Raw genomic sequence first — 16,759 nt, 5'->3', positions numbered from 1 at the left:
CAACAACTGCACCAAGTGGGAGGCAGATAAACAGCTTGATAGTGTTTATGGTTATTACATTTGGGAAATGGGGAATGGGAAGTGGAAAGTGTCACTGACCCTAAATATTCAAAAACAGATATGAACTTTCCTCAACACACAGAATACCTTCAGAAGTTCCCGTGAAGAAGAGCTCATACACAGTAATTACAAACACAAAGAAACCCTCCATCATAAGAGAAACTCAGTGGGTAAACATCAAATTTCATACCCAAGGAACTAGAAATTATAGAACTATCTGAAAAGAACTTCAGAATATGTATCTTAAGGTGTTTAGAGAAACAAGAGTCTATTTTTTTCAGAGTAACAGCAAAAAACAAAAAAAAAAAAAAAAAAACCAAAATTAGACGGGTTCAAGAAAGAACCAGATATTAAAATTAACACACATACATTTCTGTTCATGGCTAGCTCACAACTGCAAAACCCCTCCATTGATACCTTCCATTCTAAGTGTGACCATCTTTTCTTTTTTAAACAACACTGTTTACTATGTGTCCATACCTTATTCAAAATGAACGGTCCAAAACTAGCTAAAATAAGGTACCGCATAATAAAAAAATATATAGTCCAACTGTAACAAGTTTGATACAACCAAGCAAATTTAGGAAAAGTATAATCATAGTATATTTTTCACTACTCTTCTACAATCTGCACCTCCTCACAAAGTCATTAAAATTCCTAGATTGCTAAAATGAGTTCCAATCATTTATACCATTTTCCTAAATTTAGATTCTTTGTTAATAAATCCTGATAAAAATTACCACTGTCAGCTTGAGCCAGTCCTAAAAGATCAATAACCTCCACTATTCAGAGATGAGAAGCTCAAGACCACTGTTATAAATGATGTGTGAGGTGGTAAAATTGGGGGCAATGCCTCCCAATCTGGATCCCAAATTTGAATCTCAAACTAACACTGAAAAGATATGATACATTATGAATTTTTACTGTAATTGGAAATATACTTATGAATATCTAAAAGTTACTATTTCAAAAGCAAACTTCCTACTCTTCCAAATAACGTATAGGAGTGTAGGCTAAAAAATGTCACCCTCCAAAAAACAGCCACATCTTAATCTCTGGAACCCATAGATGCTACCATATTTAGAAAAAGATCTTTAAAGATGTGATTATGATTTAGTCAAGGATCTTGAGATGAGATTATCCAGGTGGGTCCTACATGCCTTTACAAGTGTCTTTATGAGAGACAGGCAAAAGGATACTCGACATGGGCAGGAAAGGAGAAGGTAGTGTCACCATGGAGGCAGAGGTTAGAGTGATGGAGCCACAAGTCAAAGAATGCTGGCAGCCACCAGAAAGAAGCTAGAAGAGACAAGGAACAGACTGTCTCTTAGAGACTGCCTGGGCCTGCGGACACTTTGATTTTGGCTCAATGGTATTAATTTCAGACTTCTGACTTCCAGAACAATGAGACAATAAATTTCTGTTGTTTTAAGTAACTAAGTCTGTGGTGATTTTTTACAGCAGCCACAGGAAACTAACACAAAGAGGTAAGAAAGACATTTTCAAATCATCTTAACATATGTACATTTACAAATGTTACCTACGAAAAACGCTCCCATCTGTATGTGTATTCTTGGAGGATGTGGAAAAGTATGCTTAATTTACGTCAACATCTCATTTGGAATGATTTGCAATCTTACTGCTTTTTTGTGAGTTCCTTCAAGATTTAAGAACACATAACCACTGGAAGACATATAGTGTAAAATCCCCACCACTTTCATGCTCAATGAAACCCAATACTGAGCTATCCAATCTGGAACAGCTCAAAAAAGCTTTCACACGTTCTATCACAAACAGCAAATGTTACACTATCAAACTTAGGCTGCCAATGACATGAGGGCACAAACTGTATTTGTGTTTTTCACCACTCTATCCCTAACTTTTGGTACATTATCAAATAAATCAGCCTTTATATTTCCTGTCAAGATTTCCTACTACCATACACTGAATATTTTCCACACCACTCTTCCCCTTCCTTTACCCTGCAGCTTAATAATGAACCCCCAGATTTCTATCCATAATATCTCAATGGGTTAAGCAGCAACCATGCCCTTGTCAAAGCCAAGGCAAACCTATCATGCTGAAAGGAAGGAACTAACATGCCCTGTGAAGTTGTTTCACCAGGAAAAAGCCACTTACTTGAACACCTAAACACAAGCCAGATTTGGCCCCAACAATACCAACTGCTTCTAAGTTTTAAAACCCCGTGCTCCTTCCACTACAGCAGGGGTCCCCAACCCCCGGGGCCACGGACTGGTACTGGTACCGGTCCGTGGCCTGTCAGGAACTGGGCCACACGGCAGGAGGTGAGCGGCGGGCGAGCAAGTGAAGCTTCATCTGTATTTACAGATGCTCCCCATCGCTCATTTACCACCTGAGCACCGCCTCCTGTCAGATCAGCGGCGGCATCAGATTCTCACAGGAACGCGAACTCTACTGTGAATTGCCCATGCGAGGGATCTAGGTTGCACGCTCCTTATGAAAATCCAATGCCTGATGACCTGAAGTGGAGCTGAGGTGGTGATGCTAGCACTGGGGAGCGGCTGCAAGAACAGATTATCATTGGCAGAGAGGTCTGACTGCACAGAGACCATAAGAAATCAACTGCTTGCAGACTCGTAACCCTATCTGTGAGTGGCAAGTGACAATTACGCTGCTTCTTGTGGAAGGCTTCACAGTGGCAAGTGAGTTGATATACTTCAATTGTACAGCTGCATCTGGTGGCAGGCTTTAAGTCAGAATCTGACATTTATTGCAGTCCGTGTGCGGCCCGCCCATTATTTTATGTATCACTTCTGTCCACACCTCTTTCCCACACTGCACACTTGTCTCAGTCACAGTTTTGGTAAGCCCACAAGCTAACTCTAGTCAAAATGAAAAACAAACTTCACCGGAGAGGTTCTTTGAAAAGGGGGGAGACCCAATGATGAGACAGCATAAGACTCTAAGGCTGCCAACAAAAAGAAAGCTGCGTTTAAAAGAAAATACCAAGAGTCCTGCTTAAATTATGGGTTCATTGCAACCGGCGATTCACATTCTCCAAACCCACTCTGTATAATATGTGGAGACCAGCTTTCCAACAACACCATGAAACCTTCAAAACTGCCTCACCACAAGGAGACCAGGCACCCTGCATTAAAAGAAAAACCTTTGGAACAAAAGAAAAAAACGTGAACACGAAGAACAGAAGCAGATATCGAAGGCCCCCACTGCATCCAATGTGTCTGCACTGAGAACATATGTCTTAGCAGCTAACCACATTGCTAAAGCTAAGAAGCCCTTTACTACTGGTGAAGAGTTGATCCTGCCTGATGCTAAAGACATTTGTCATGAACTTTTAGGAGAGGCTGCAGTTAAAAAGGTGGCACATGTTCCTCTTTCATCTACCACCATAACTAGATGAACTGATGAAATAGCAAAGGACACTGAACCACAATTGTTAGAGGATTAAGGAGTCACCGTGGTACACAATCCAGGTTGAGGGGTCTACTGATATTGACAACAAGGCAACAATGCTGTTTTTGTGCGATATATTTTTCAGGAGGATGTACATGAAGATATGTGCACTTTTGTTGCCAAACAACACCACAGCTGCAGAACTATTCAAGTCTTTGAATGATTACAGATCAGGAAAACTGAACTGGTCATTTTGTGTTGTTATATGCACGGATGGAGCAGCTGCCATGACTGGAGAGCTTTCTGGTTTCACTACTTGGGTCAAAGAGGTCGCTTTTGAACGTGAGTCTACGCACTGTGTCATCCATAGAAAAATGCTGGCTAGTCGAAAAATGTCACCTGAACTTATGTCTTGCAGGATGTGATTAAAATTATCAACCACATTAAAATACACGCCCTTAACTCACATCTGTTCGCACAGCTCTGTGAGAGGACCAACACAGAGCACACACGTCTTCTCTCATACACAGAAGTGAGATGGCTTTCTAAAGGTAGATCACTGGCCAGAGCTTTCGGGTTACGAGAGCTGCTCCAGAGACTGCTTTTAGAAAAACAGTCACCACTAGCAGCACATTTCAGTGACACGGCATGGGTCACAAAACTTGCTTACTTGTGTAACATATTCAACCTGCTCAACGAACTCAACCTGTCACTTCAGGGGAGAACAACAACTGTGTTCAAGTCGGCAGATAAAGTGGCTGCATTCAAAGCCAAACTGGAATTATGCGGGGTGACAAGTGAACACTGGAATTGTTGACATTTTCCAAACATTAGCAGAGATTTTGAAAGAGACTGAGCAAGGGCCTTCTTTCTCCCAGCTGGTGCATGATCACCTATCAGCTTTCAAAAGAGTCTGAGCACTGCTTCCCAACCATAAAAGACCCCCGAAATGGGAAGGAATGGATCTGTGATCCATCTGTGAATAAGCTAGGTGAACTGACTTTGTCCCTGATAGAAGAGGGTCAAGTGCTTGAGATCGCAGAAGACAGTGGCCTTAAAAGTATGTCTGAGACAACTTCAAATCTCCCTATGTTCTGGATTAAAGTCAAGGCAGAATATCCTAAGACTGCCACAAAAGCACTGAAAAACCTGCTTCCATTTCCAACATTCTATCTTTGTGAAACAGGGTTTTCTGCAGTGACAGCAACCAAAACGAGATTATGGAGTAGACTGGACATAAGCAACACACTTCAGGTGTCACTGTCTCCCATCACCTCCAGGTGGGATCACCCAGTTGCAGGAAAACAAGCTCAGGGCTCCCAATGATTCTGCATTATGGTGAGTTGTATAATTATTTCATTATTATAGCATAATAATAACAGAAATAAAGTGCACAATAAATGTAATCTGCTTGAATCATCCCCAAACCATCCCCCCCACCCACCAGCTGATGGAATAACTGTCTTCCACAAAACCAGTCCCTGGTGCCAAAAAGGTTGGGAACCGCTACACTAATGAATACTGCCTCTTTCAGAACTGCTGGAATTGATTAAGGTGATATACGTAAGTACCTAGCACATGGTTTGCATTATCAAATTTAGTTCCACTTCCCTTTACTTCAGAGAAAGGGACATTTCCTCAACCTTTACAAGCTTCTCTATCATGTTATTTGCCTTACAAGGTACAGGCAACTGCAAAATGGGGAAAGAGAAGAGTCCTCCTAGTACCTGACAGAGGCTGGTCCCTCTGGGGTAGAAAAAGGGAAGTCACTCCTCCAGTCTCAAGCTGTGCTCTTCACCTTACATGACCTCTCCCATCCTCTGAACTTGAACATCATGTTCAGAACCTGCCTTGTAGTATTTGTATAATTCATGCCTTAAGAATGGTACTGTGATTTGTTTTTGTTTTGTCTTCTCTACCAAGCTGTAATTTCCTTATGGGCAGAGACTATATCACATTTAAGGCCAAAGTACAAAGCTCAGTTTCCCACACAGGTGACACTGAAGATGTATTTAACTGAAGTCCTCAAGTTGATATATGGTATCTTGACACTACATACAATAAAAGTATGTAAATTACTTGGCCTGTTCTGCTATTGGCAGTTATGCTGAGCAGGTAACTTTTCCAGAATCCCTGTTCAATTAGGCAAGAATCAAGAAGTCTAGATTTCTATCTTATAGTAATTTCCCAGCTTACTTCTTAATGGAGATATGAGCACTTAACTTTATTTACCAAATAAATTAGCACAACACCTGAAACAGACTTATAACGCCACCTACCATTTTTTATGATACTTCTTAATTTATGAAACAATTTCAAGTACAACTCATGCCATGCTCCCTGAACCCTATGAAACCGGGTAGGTGTGATTTTGCACTTTTACATGTGAGGCAACTGAGGTGTAGACTATCCAAAGCAGTGGTCCCCATACCACTGACAGCTGCACCAGAATCGCCGAGGGGCTTGATAAAAATTCAGATTCAGAGACATAACCATCAGAACCTCCAGAGGGTAGAGCCTCAACCTATATTTTGAACAAGGCCCCCAGGTGATTTTGACACATGGCCAACTTAACAAACTTCAAGAATTCAGAGCCCTAGAGGCCTGATGGTATTTAAGAAGGAGCTTCCTTCTGTTGAGCTAGTTTACCAAAGTGAACTATGGGCTACTCCTCTAGAAAACAGAGATGTCACTTGTGACTGAATGTGCATCTAAGTGTTTCTAGGAACGCAGAATGCAGCAAAGATTAAACAACTCTTCACCTGGCTTGTACTTTGATGAGACAAAGGTATAATCATTTAGAGCTGGTTAGTTTTATGTTCCTAATTAATTTCAAAACTTGTCTTTTGATAGACTCTTCTTAGCATTTTAATCCAAATGCCAAAACGATCTGCTTCCTCTTTGTGTTAATTGTAAGATTTTTGCTACACAAAAACATTAAGTAAAAAGCTTCCCCTAAAAGAAAGTTAAAGGGTTTCATCCACACTATCTGTGGCAGAGACAGTCATCCCCTTCCTCCATAATTGCAGTCAAGCACACAACTGCCCTGCTAGGTTATACTTCCCAGCTCCCCTTACAGCTGGGCATGGCCATGTGACTCAGTTTTCATGGACAGAATGTGAATAAAAGCATGGGGTGACACTTTTGGTCTTTTAAGACAAGGAGGAAACACTTCTCTGACTCTTCACCTTCCTGTGAGTTGGGGCAAGGACAACACAGATGAGGACGATCCCCTAGGACACTGTAAATGATCAAGGTGGAAGAAATGTGTGTCTCTGAATGACCCACTGAGGCAGCACCCCCACCTGGCCATCCACCTCGAGATGATTCTATGTTCTGAGAGCCATCAAAGTGCTGGCCCCCAGTTACAGCAGCTTAACCATGGACCCTGATAGACTACTGTTTGCGTGACAACTAGAACTAATTCCCTCTAACAACTATTCAATACAGCAGCTGAGGACATTTCTAAGGTGTTTGATAACAAAATTTTGGATGCTAAAGGGCTCCTAAAGGATCATCTATGACAGTCTAGAGGTTAAACAACATGGCAGGTAGGAAGAACACTGGACCCTGGGACTCCTAACTTCCCAGGTCACTCTCCCTTCAACATTATGCTAAGACTAGATTCTAAAATCATAGAAAAGAGAATACCTTTGGATTAATTTCATTCATTGATTCAACAAATAATCTACCCCAGCATCTGCCAGTTGCCCAGCAATGTGTTTTTAAGTGAATGCAGATTTACAGAGGCCTTTCGTTTTCTGACTGTACTATGCTTTTAACTCTCCTGAGCCTGGACAAATTCCACAGAAAACAAAACAAGTACAAAGACGTTAATGCTATCCTGAAGGACCTAGAAATACTCAAATCAAAATCTGAAGTTTTCTTTATAGAAGGTAAAATATTAGAAACTTCTCTTCTACTTCTCCCACTACTGCCCTCTAACCCCCATCCCAAAAAAGCATTTTCATTTGTACCCCGTCCAAAGCAAAGAAAGAAGTTAGCAAACCCAAATAACAGTATTCGGCCTACACTCCTCCTTTCCAGCGAACGGGGCACTGGGGTCCTGTCTTCTCACCTACTCTAACCCCTCAGGGCCTACACCATACAGGAGACAGAGCCGTGGGAACAGGCCTCACTCCCAGGAGAGACAGGAATGCCTCCTTTCCTGTGGCATACATACATCCTGGCGAGCTGTATGTTAACAATCTAAAGAACAGGAAGAGATTTTGCTAATATAAAGCTGAAAGGTTTCAAATCCCAGAACAGAGTCCATTCTAACAGTGCTTTGTCCATAAGGATAAGACTGATCTGCCTCGATGCAAAACCACAGAGCAAAATGCTTTCAGCCTCCAGATTTTTAAAGGAATATCTATTTAGTGCAGGTAAAGCCTTAGTATTAAAAAAAACATTATCCAAATCACATACTAAGGTTTTCCAGGATGGGGAAGATAGCTGAGGTCCTGGGGCACAGGTACTATGTAGGAATAATTCTTATAGAACAATGTTTCTAAATCTTTTTGCCTCATTTCCATCCCCAGGAGGAAAACTTTATTTAAATTAAATTTCTCCTTAATGAGAGAAATTAAATATTATGGAATAAGATTTTGTCAGGTAGGGCTGACTTATGGAAGGTCACAAAACATTGTAATATCGAAGTTCTTTTCACTCCAACATGCCCAAGAACAAGATTTCCCCTTTGGGGAGTGATATCACCCCCCAGGAAAATGCATGTTATAGAACCTAAAACTGTGATCCTCAAACTTTACACCTCACCCGGACCCCTTCTTAGACATTTGGATATGCTAAGTTTGGGGGGTAGACCCAAAAATCTGCATTTCTTTTAAGCTTTCCAGAGGACTCCAATGGTCAATGAGCCACAATATTTCTGACAAATTTCCACTGTCACACCCAAGCCCAGTAACAGGATGACTTCAATATAGAATTAAGATGAGAACTATTTAAATGAAATGAAACACCGTCACATTCCAGGCATTAAGGAGAGACCTGTTCAGGGCAAAAAAGAAAGTCTTGAGCTGCAATTACAGAAGATCTGATTATACATCTCTTCTTTCTCCTGTACAAAGGGCAATCACAGGATTACTGGAGAACTACTTCAGATATTTTATGGACTGTAACATGTGACCCAAAAGGAGGTTTACATCACTTATTTCACAAAGTACATATTCAGGGTTTTTATCCAGTACTTTGGTACTTTAACTTAGGTGTAACTTGGAGCTGAGTAGGTCATAATGTACTCATTACCTCTTGTACCCAATCTCCAAATCTATATTTATAAATCCTACCAAAATGATCTATCCACAGTTTAACTGAATATGACAAATTATGTTAATACTATACAGCTATCTGAATATAGTTACAGCAAAATGTTAGGCATACAATCACATCACTGCATTATAAAACAGATAAGCTGGTCAGATTAGATAATAAAAAACAGAAAAATCACCTTTTTCTCCTTCAGAAAGATATTTGGTTCATGTAGTGGGGTATTCCTTGGTGGTCCCAATAAACCACTCTTGCCAGTGTCCACACTTTGTACAGTCCCCTCTGCTGGAATCTGGACTGGCCTTTGACTTGCTTTTGGCCTAAAGACTCTGGTGAAGATGACACTATGCCAGTTCCAGGAATTAAGGCTTAAGATGGCCCAGTGGCTTCCGCTCTTGGCACCTCCAGAATCCAGTCACCACCTCTAGAATCCACCACCACGTATTAAGTTCAACCACCCCAAAACACGTATGAAGTTCAACCACCCCAAGACCACGCTGTGAGAAAGCCCACGGTAACCAGATGAAAAAGTCACATGGAGCAAGATGTCTCAGACACCACACATGTGCTGGAATCCAACATCTCAGACTTTCCAGTCCCAGGAGACGCCATGTGGGATGGAGGCAAGGCCTGCCCAAACTGGAGAACTGTGAGCAAAGCAAACAGTATTGGTTGTTTTGACACCAATACTGTTGTTTCTTTTTTCTTTTTTGACACCACTGAGTTTTGACATAGTTCATTAAATAAATACAGATAACCCCAACATTTTCTATGCAAACATGTCAGAAAAGTTACAATGTACCTGTTTGCAAAATGTTTGAAAGTAAACACTCTACACCTGAAATAATTTATCTTCTTGAACTTGAAACAAAGCTGGTAAACTCTGACATCTTATATTTTCTCAGCATACTTCTGTAGCAAATAACTCAGAACTCCTACCAGATGGTTAATACTGAGGAAAAAAAGGGGTCAAGACTCCATCTCCAGACTAGAGACCTATACACACCCACAAACAAAAGAGTTTATTAAACTTCAGAAAAAAACTTGCTTATAAATAATCTCTTTGAGAATATGCCCTGCTAAGAATACAGAGTGGAGTTTTTTAAACTGGTTTGTACCCTTACACAGAGGCAGTAATGAGTATTGTCATCTGCTATTAGTAAATGACAACCATGGATAAGTCTTTATACTAATGGGTTCAAACATTTATTGAGAATGTTAGATATACTATGTGCCAGGCAACCTAGATACCAGAAAAAAAAATCCCTGCCCACAGCTGCTCAATCTAGCAAAGGCCCCAAATATAAATATTTTATAAATGCTACTTAGAATAAGACTGTGCACAATGTGAACACAAACAGGAACTAATGAGAACAAAGAAGACAGAGCTATTCTTTCTACTTCATTCCTGCCTCCTTCCAGGAGAGTTAGGAAAAACTAAAAGAGAAGACATCTGAGATGAGTAACTAAGGTTATAGAAGACTTTCCCCAAAACCTACCCCACAAGGGTTGGAATTCAAACATTCTAATATTGGTTCTATTAAGGGCACATTTGTCTGCTTTGTTCCCTAAGTGTCTCAAGCATCTAAATCTGGGCCTGTCACAAAATAGGTACACAAACATTTGTTAAGTTTAATTTAACTCCTACAGTCATGACCTTGTTGGACATTTCACTCTGCATCATTTATAGAAGATGAATAATGGGTTACAGAGTTGCTCTGAGAATTAAATCAGATACTATATGATAGTATCTGGAAAATGATAATAGGCAATAAGAAGCTCGGGTGGTATTACTATTTTACAGGAAGCAGCATTTATTTGTGTATTTAATGCATCAAGTGCCTACTATATGCCAAGCTTTGTGCGCTACAGAAAATGTTGTAAAAGAGGCACAGACAATGTGCCTCAAAGGAAAACTGCAAGGAAGGGAGCAGAAAGCAAAGCATGTGGGGATATGAAAGCTACTTAGATTAGTTCTGGAGTGCAGCAAATGCGGTAGGGTTGCAGAAAAAGAGACTGGAAAAGTAAGCTGAGGTCCAACTATGAAGAGAACGTGAATATTTTAATAAACTTGGTCTTCATTACATGGAAACGAGAATCATGGATGATTACAGGCTGTGAAAAAACAGCACAATCAGGGTGAGAGCAGGTGGTAGGAGAGGGATCAGGCTGACAATGTAAAATAAAAGAAAAAAGATCTGAAAAAGGAATAGTACCACTTCAACAGGTACACACTCGACATAGTGGATAATTCATGCATTTACAATTATTCTCTCACAAAGCCCCCTGAAAATAAAATCCACCTAAAAATCAGTGAAGATGTCAAAAAATTAATAATAAAAGAAAGTAATGGACAAATTTTTAGATAATGAAAAAAATATGGACAGTGGTAGTAGACTTAGAAGAATGAAGGAAAGCACAAAACAAGTGTCTACACTTGGAGATACCAAGGAAAATAGTTAATGTACCCTGAAACGTGGGAAGGCTTAGGACACACATATTCTCTATGTCCACTGAGACCTGGGGAGCATCCACAACCTAAAAGCAACGAGCACACCTAATGCTCAGCTTTTGGTTTCTAAACATCATTCCCTATGAAAAAGAACCAGAGCTCTAGGTACAGAGTTCTCACACTTGACACCATAAGAGAAAAATTTAATAAACTGGACTTGTCAAAATTCAAACCTTTTGCTCTGAAGAAAGACTCTGTGAAGAGGATGAAAAGACAAGCTACAGACAGGGAGAAAGTATTTTCGAACCACACAGCCAACAAAGACCTTGTATCTAGAATACATAAAGAACTCTCATAACTCAACACTTAAAATTTTTTTTAAAAATCCAATCAGAAAATGGGCAAAAGATATGAACAGACATTTCACCAAAGAGGAAATACAGATGGCAAACAAGCCAATGAAAAGATGTTCAACATTATCAGTCATTAAGAAATGCAAATTAAAACCACAATAGGGTATCACCACACCTATCAGAACAGCTATAAATTAAAAACAGTGGGGCTTCCTTGGTAGCACAGTGGTTAAGAATCCACCTGCCAATGCAGGGGACACGGGTTCAATCCCTGGCCCGGGAAGATCCCACATGCCGTGGAGCAACTAAGCCCGTGTGCCACAACTACTGAACCTGTGCTCTACACCCCACAAGCCACAACTACTGAGCCTGAGTGCCACAACTACTGAAGACTGTGCACCTAGAGCCCATGCTCTGCAACCAGAGAAGCTACTGCAATGAGAAGCCTGCGCACCACAACAAAGAGTAGCCCCCGCTCTCTGCAAAATAGAGAAAGCCCACACACAGCAACAAAGATCCAACGCAGCCAGTAAATAAAAATAAGTAAAATAAGTTTATAAAAAATAAAAAATAAAAATAAATAAAAATAGTGATAACATCAAATTGTGGAGAGGAGGCTGAGAAACTAGATTCCTCATACAGTGGCTGGTAAGAACATAAACTGGTAGAGACACTATGAAAAAACAGTCTGGTGGTTGCTTACAAAACTAAGCACGTACTCACCATATGACCCAGCAATCACACCCAAACTTCTACCCAATGGAAAACAATGTTTACACGAAAATCTGTACTCAAACATTCAAAGCTATTTTATTCATAATACTGAACAATAAGGAAACAATCTGAATGTCCCTGAATAGGTGAATGGATGAACAAACTTGGTACATTCATACAATAGAACACTACTCAGCAATAAGGCGTTAACTATTGATATACACAACACCAAATGGACCTCAAGGCATTATGCTTCGTGAAAAACGTTGATCTCATATAATACACTGAAGTGACAAAACTACAGACATGGAGAAAAAACAAAATGGTGGAGGGGGTGTTGGGAATAAAAAGAGGTAGCAAAAGAGTTCTAAAGTGATGGAACACCTCTGTTATCTAGATTGTGGAGCTAGCCACACAAATCTATACATGGAAAGAGAAATTACAAAAGACTACACACACACACACAAATGCAAGTTTAAAAATTAATGAAAAGTAAGTAGCTCTATAGCGCAGTTAAAACAAAAATGTACCTGATATATCAAAATTCCTGATTTCGATACTGTGCTAGGGCTACACAAAACTCCACTGAAGGAATTTGGATGAAGGGAGTACATGGGACTTTATACTATTTTTGCAGCTTCCTGTGAGTTTATAATTATTTCAAAATAAAGGATTTTTTTTAAAGGAGAGGGCGGTCCTTGGAAAAATGGCCAATTCTAATTTCAAGACTGAGACAGAAGTTCAAGATAAGCCTGGAAAGTGCTCCAAAAAATGATGGACATATGCTAAAAGGACACAGAAGCCAACTTGAAGGGGCTTCTACTGGCAAAATCTGGGACAAGTGAACCATGCAAATAAATAATTACAATAATCAATTATAACCCACTGCATAAAAGAGAAAATCAGGTACTCACAGTGATATAAAACAGGTGAATAAATTAAAAGTATGATTACTAATGGAATATTTACACAGTCTCAAAGTATCTCTATGCAAAATATTTATTAGAAAGAGAGAGGAAAAGTAACTTTAAAATGGAGAAGCCTGAAGGCACCACCATAATCAAGTGATCAAAGTGAATATTAATAATAGAACAAACTGAAATCATATGTCACCTGCTGTAGGTACAATAATATCCCTGCCCCAAGACTGGTCCACAACCTAATCCTGAGAACCTGTGAACATGTTACTTTACACGGTAAAGGGGAACTGTGGTTCAGAAGAAATTAAATTTGCCTATCAGATGACTTTAAAATTGAGATTATCCTCAATTATTTCGGTGGGCCCAATGTAATCACGAAGTTCCTTAAGAGTGAAAGAGGAGGGAAGAAGAGGGAGAGAGATGGCAGCAAGAGATGGATGAGGTGCAAAGTTGCTGGTTTTGAAAAGAGAAGAAGGGGGCCATAAGCCAAGAAATGCACGCAGCCTTCGGAAGCTGGAAAGGCAAGGAAAAGCACTATTTTGTTGTAGATTCTCCAAAAGGAATGCAGCCATACTGACACCTTGATTTGAGCACAGCTGAGATCCATTTTGGACTTCTGAACCCCAGAAGCGTAATATTATAAATGTGTGTTTCTTAAGCCACTAAATTTGTGGTAATTTTTTTATAGCACAAGCAGAAAACCAAATATACACCATCTAACAAAATGCAATGAAACTAATATAAGCATCACTTCTATGATACTCCTGGCAAAGATGCCTAACCTACACCTAATATGAAGAAACATCTGACACACTCACATTGAGGGTGACTCTATAAAATAACTGTATTCTTCAATAAAGAACAGTTGAGGGAACTATTCTAGACCAAGAGTTGAAGAGACATGACAACAAAATGTGTTAAGTGATCCTAGACTGACTATCCTTTTCCTATAAAGAACACCACTGGGGCAACTGCTGAAACCTGAATGGAGGCTTAAGGATCAGACAGCTGTGATATATCAATGTTAAATCCCTGCCTTTGACAGCTGTATTGTTGTCAGGCAAGAGAACGTCTGTGTTTGTAGGAAACATGCACTACAAATATTCAACAAAGAAGAGACATCATGTCAACAACTTTCTATCAAAAGATTCAGGAAATAAAAGTTATCTGTATATTACCAACAACTTTTCTGAGTTCATTTCAACAAATAAGTAAATAAAAATAAATGTAGTAAAGCCCCAAACTGCAGCCCAAACCCTACCCAGGCTGGCAACTATCATGTCCCAATAGACCAGAGGCATGCACAGTCTCTGGGGAAAATGCAAAGAGGCTCTACACGTGGAGAAATCATGCACAACAAAGACTAGGTTTGAGGCAGAAGACTAAAAACAGAACTGAGTACAAGTCTCTATACAGCACTGCGCACTCTAGTCCCAGTTCTGCCTGCAAGAACATTAGCAACAGGAAAATACATTCCCTCTCCCCCAAGGATGGGATTTACCGTTTCAATCTGGAGATACGAAGAGCCCTGGAGTAAAAGCCCTAGGGGTACTCATATTCATGGGCCCCTCAAGCACCACACTAAGCCTTCAGTGAACAAGCCTCACCTCGCAAAGAGCTTCCTTCGGCTTTATTGTTAACGTACTCCTAAATATAACAGAAGCCACAGCCCAGGGATGGCCAGATAGTTGAGGAAAGCTGCCAAAACTCAAAGACAGAAATCAAAACAAGCAGAAAAACAGGAATCCAGAGGAAACTGAGACAATGCCATGAAGGGGAAAAAAAGGCAATTAACCATAACATGAATGTGCTTGAAGAGGTAAAAGAATATACGTTAACTATGAAGTAAAAACAAAATGCCAGGGGGAAAAAAAGGAGCAAAGAACATAAAAAATGCCCTGATGGACAAGAGAAGTTGAAAAACAGCTCCCAATAAGGGTAAAAAAATAAACAGAAAACAGACAAGGTAACACTACAAAAATTCAGAACACCACAGATGAAGATCAAACCCTTAAAACTTCCGGGGAGTAGGAGGGCTCACATAAAAGGACCAAAATCTCTAATAAATTAATGGATCTAAGTTAATATTTAGTAGCCACTAATATCACAGAGTCAGATATTTTGTGCCTCCTAAAGATAACATACCACCCATGTCTCCCCACTTGCCACCTCTCCAGGAAAAAACAAAAAACTAAACAAAACAGAAAAAGAAAAAACAGAATTTTATCAAGCCTCTAGATCTTACTGCCACGTACAGGAAATACATGACAAGAGACAGGGAACACATCAGTGACACCACAGGGTTTCCATTCAACAACATCCAGGCTGTAGAAAACTACAAGACAAATGATACGCTTTCTTCAACAAATGAAACTCAAGGGGGAAAAAAACTCACCTATAGATTAAGAGACTTGTCAATAACAATTTATGGACCTTACTTAGATCCTGCTTTGAATAAACTGTTTAAAAATATTATTATGAGGCAAACAAGGTAATTAGAACTTTAACTGGATATTTGAAGAATTACTGTTAATCTTTTGAAGGTATGATAATGCTACTAGGGTTACAGTTTAGAAACTAGACCTTATCTTTTAGAGATACATACTGAAATACTAACAAGTGAAATTATATATCTGGGTTTGCTTGTATAAAATCAAATAGAAGAGGGGTAGACAGGATTATAAACTTTTAAAAGTGGCCATGAGTTGATCAATGTTGAACTTGGGTGATCGATATATGGGAGTGCATTATGTTCTCTAACTTTTCCATACTTTTTTTTTTAATGGAATACAAATTATATCTCCTATATGAAGCTATCCATTCAGAGTTCTCAGTAAAAATTATATTCCAATTGCAATTCTATATCCAATCAAAGTGAGAGAAAGCAGACTAAAGACACTTTCAGACAATGTCTCAAAAAATTAACCTCTCACGCACCCTTTCTCAGGAAGGACTGAAAGTCATACTCTGGCAAAATGAAAGATAAAAGCAGGAAAAATAAAGGTCAGAGAACCAGGAAACAAGAGATCCAAACCTGTTAGAGATACACAAAAAGAATCCTATTAGACCTAGAGAGCAAGAATTCCATGCAGACTAATAAGGACCTACTGTATACCACAGGGAACTCTTCTCAATACTCTGTAGTGACCTATATGGGAAAATAATCTAAAAAAGAGTAGAGATATGTATAACTGATTCACTTTGCTGTACAGCAGAAGCTAACACAACATTGTAAATTTCCAATAAAAATTAAAAAAAAAAAAAAAAAAAAGAATTCCATACAGGAGTAGTTTGATGGAGGGCCCCTAAGAACGTTCTTAAAGGGAGGGCGTGGGGAAGGGGGTGAGAATGAGGGACGGGACAACTATCTGATATTTGTGCAAAACTATATGGAGGCTACTGGAAGGCAAAGGAAAACTCAGTCACTAGTACCTAGAAAACAAAGCAAAACAAAATTATACAAGGAAAACAAAACAGGAAAAACAAAATTATACAAGGAAGGAAATGTAATCATAGTATACAATTTGCCTCCATGGTGAACAAGACTTACATGATGATAACTAAACACTGAATACATT

At 39.5% G+C, this 16,759-nt stretch overlaps 1 protein-coding gene across 7 annotated transcripts in view; it reads right to left on the bottom strand.

The window, feature by feature from the left end:
- Window positions 1-16,759, bottom strand: part of DYRK1A (dual specificity tyrosine phosphorylation regulated kinase 1A) — a 138,261-nt gene that overhangs the window by 101,314 nt on the left and 20,188 nt on the right. Inside the window, exon 1 of one of the 7 annotated variants that reach the window (XM_057696802.1) lies at window positions 8,924-9,488. The exons of the other annotated variants lie outside the window; for them this stretch is intronic. The gene's annotated coding sequence lies outside the window, so the exon portion shown is untranslated. Of the gene's footprint in view, window positions 1-8,923; window positions 9,489-16,759 lie in introns of those variants that run through there. 7 annotated transcript variants of the gene reach the window in all.

The sequence above is a fragment of the Hippopotamus amphibius genome, chromosome 10, assembly GCF_030028045.1.
Source record: "Hippopotamus amphibius kiboko isolate mHipAmp2 chromosome 10, mHipAmp2.hap2, whole genome shotgun sequence".
NCBI lineage: Eukaryota > Metazoa > Chordata > Mammalia > Artiodactyla > Hippopotamidae > Hippopotamus > Hippopotamus amphibius.
This window is presented reverse-complemented; position numbering and strand designations above follow the sequence as displayed.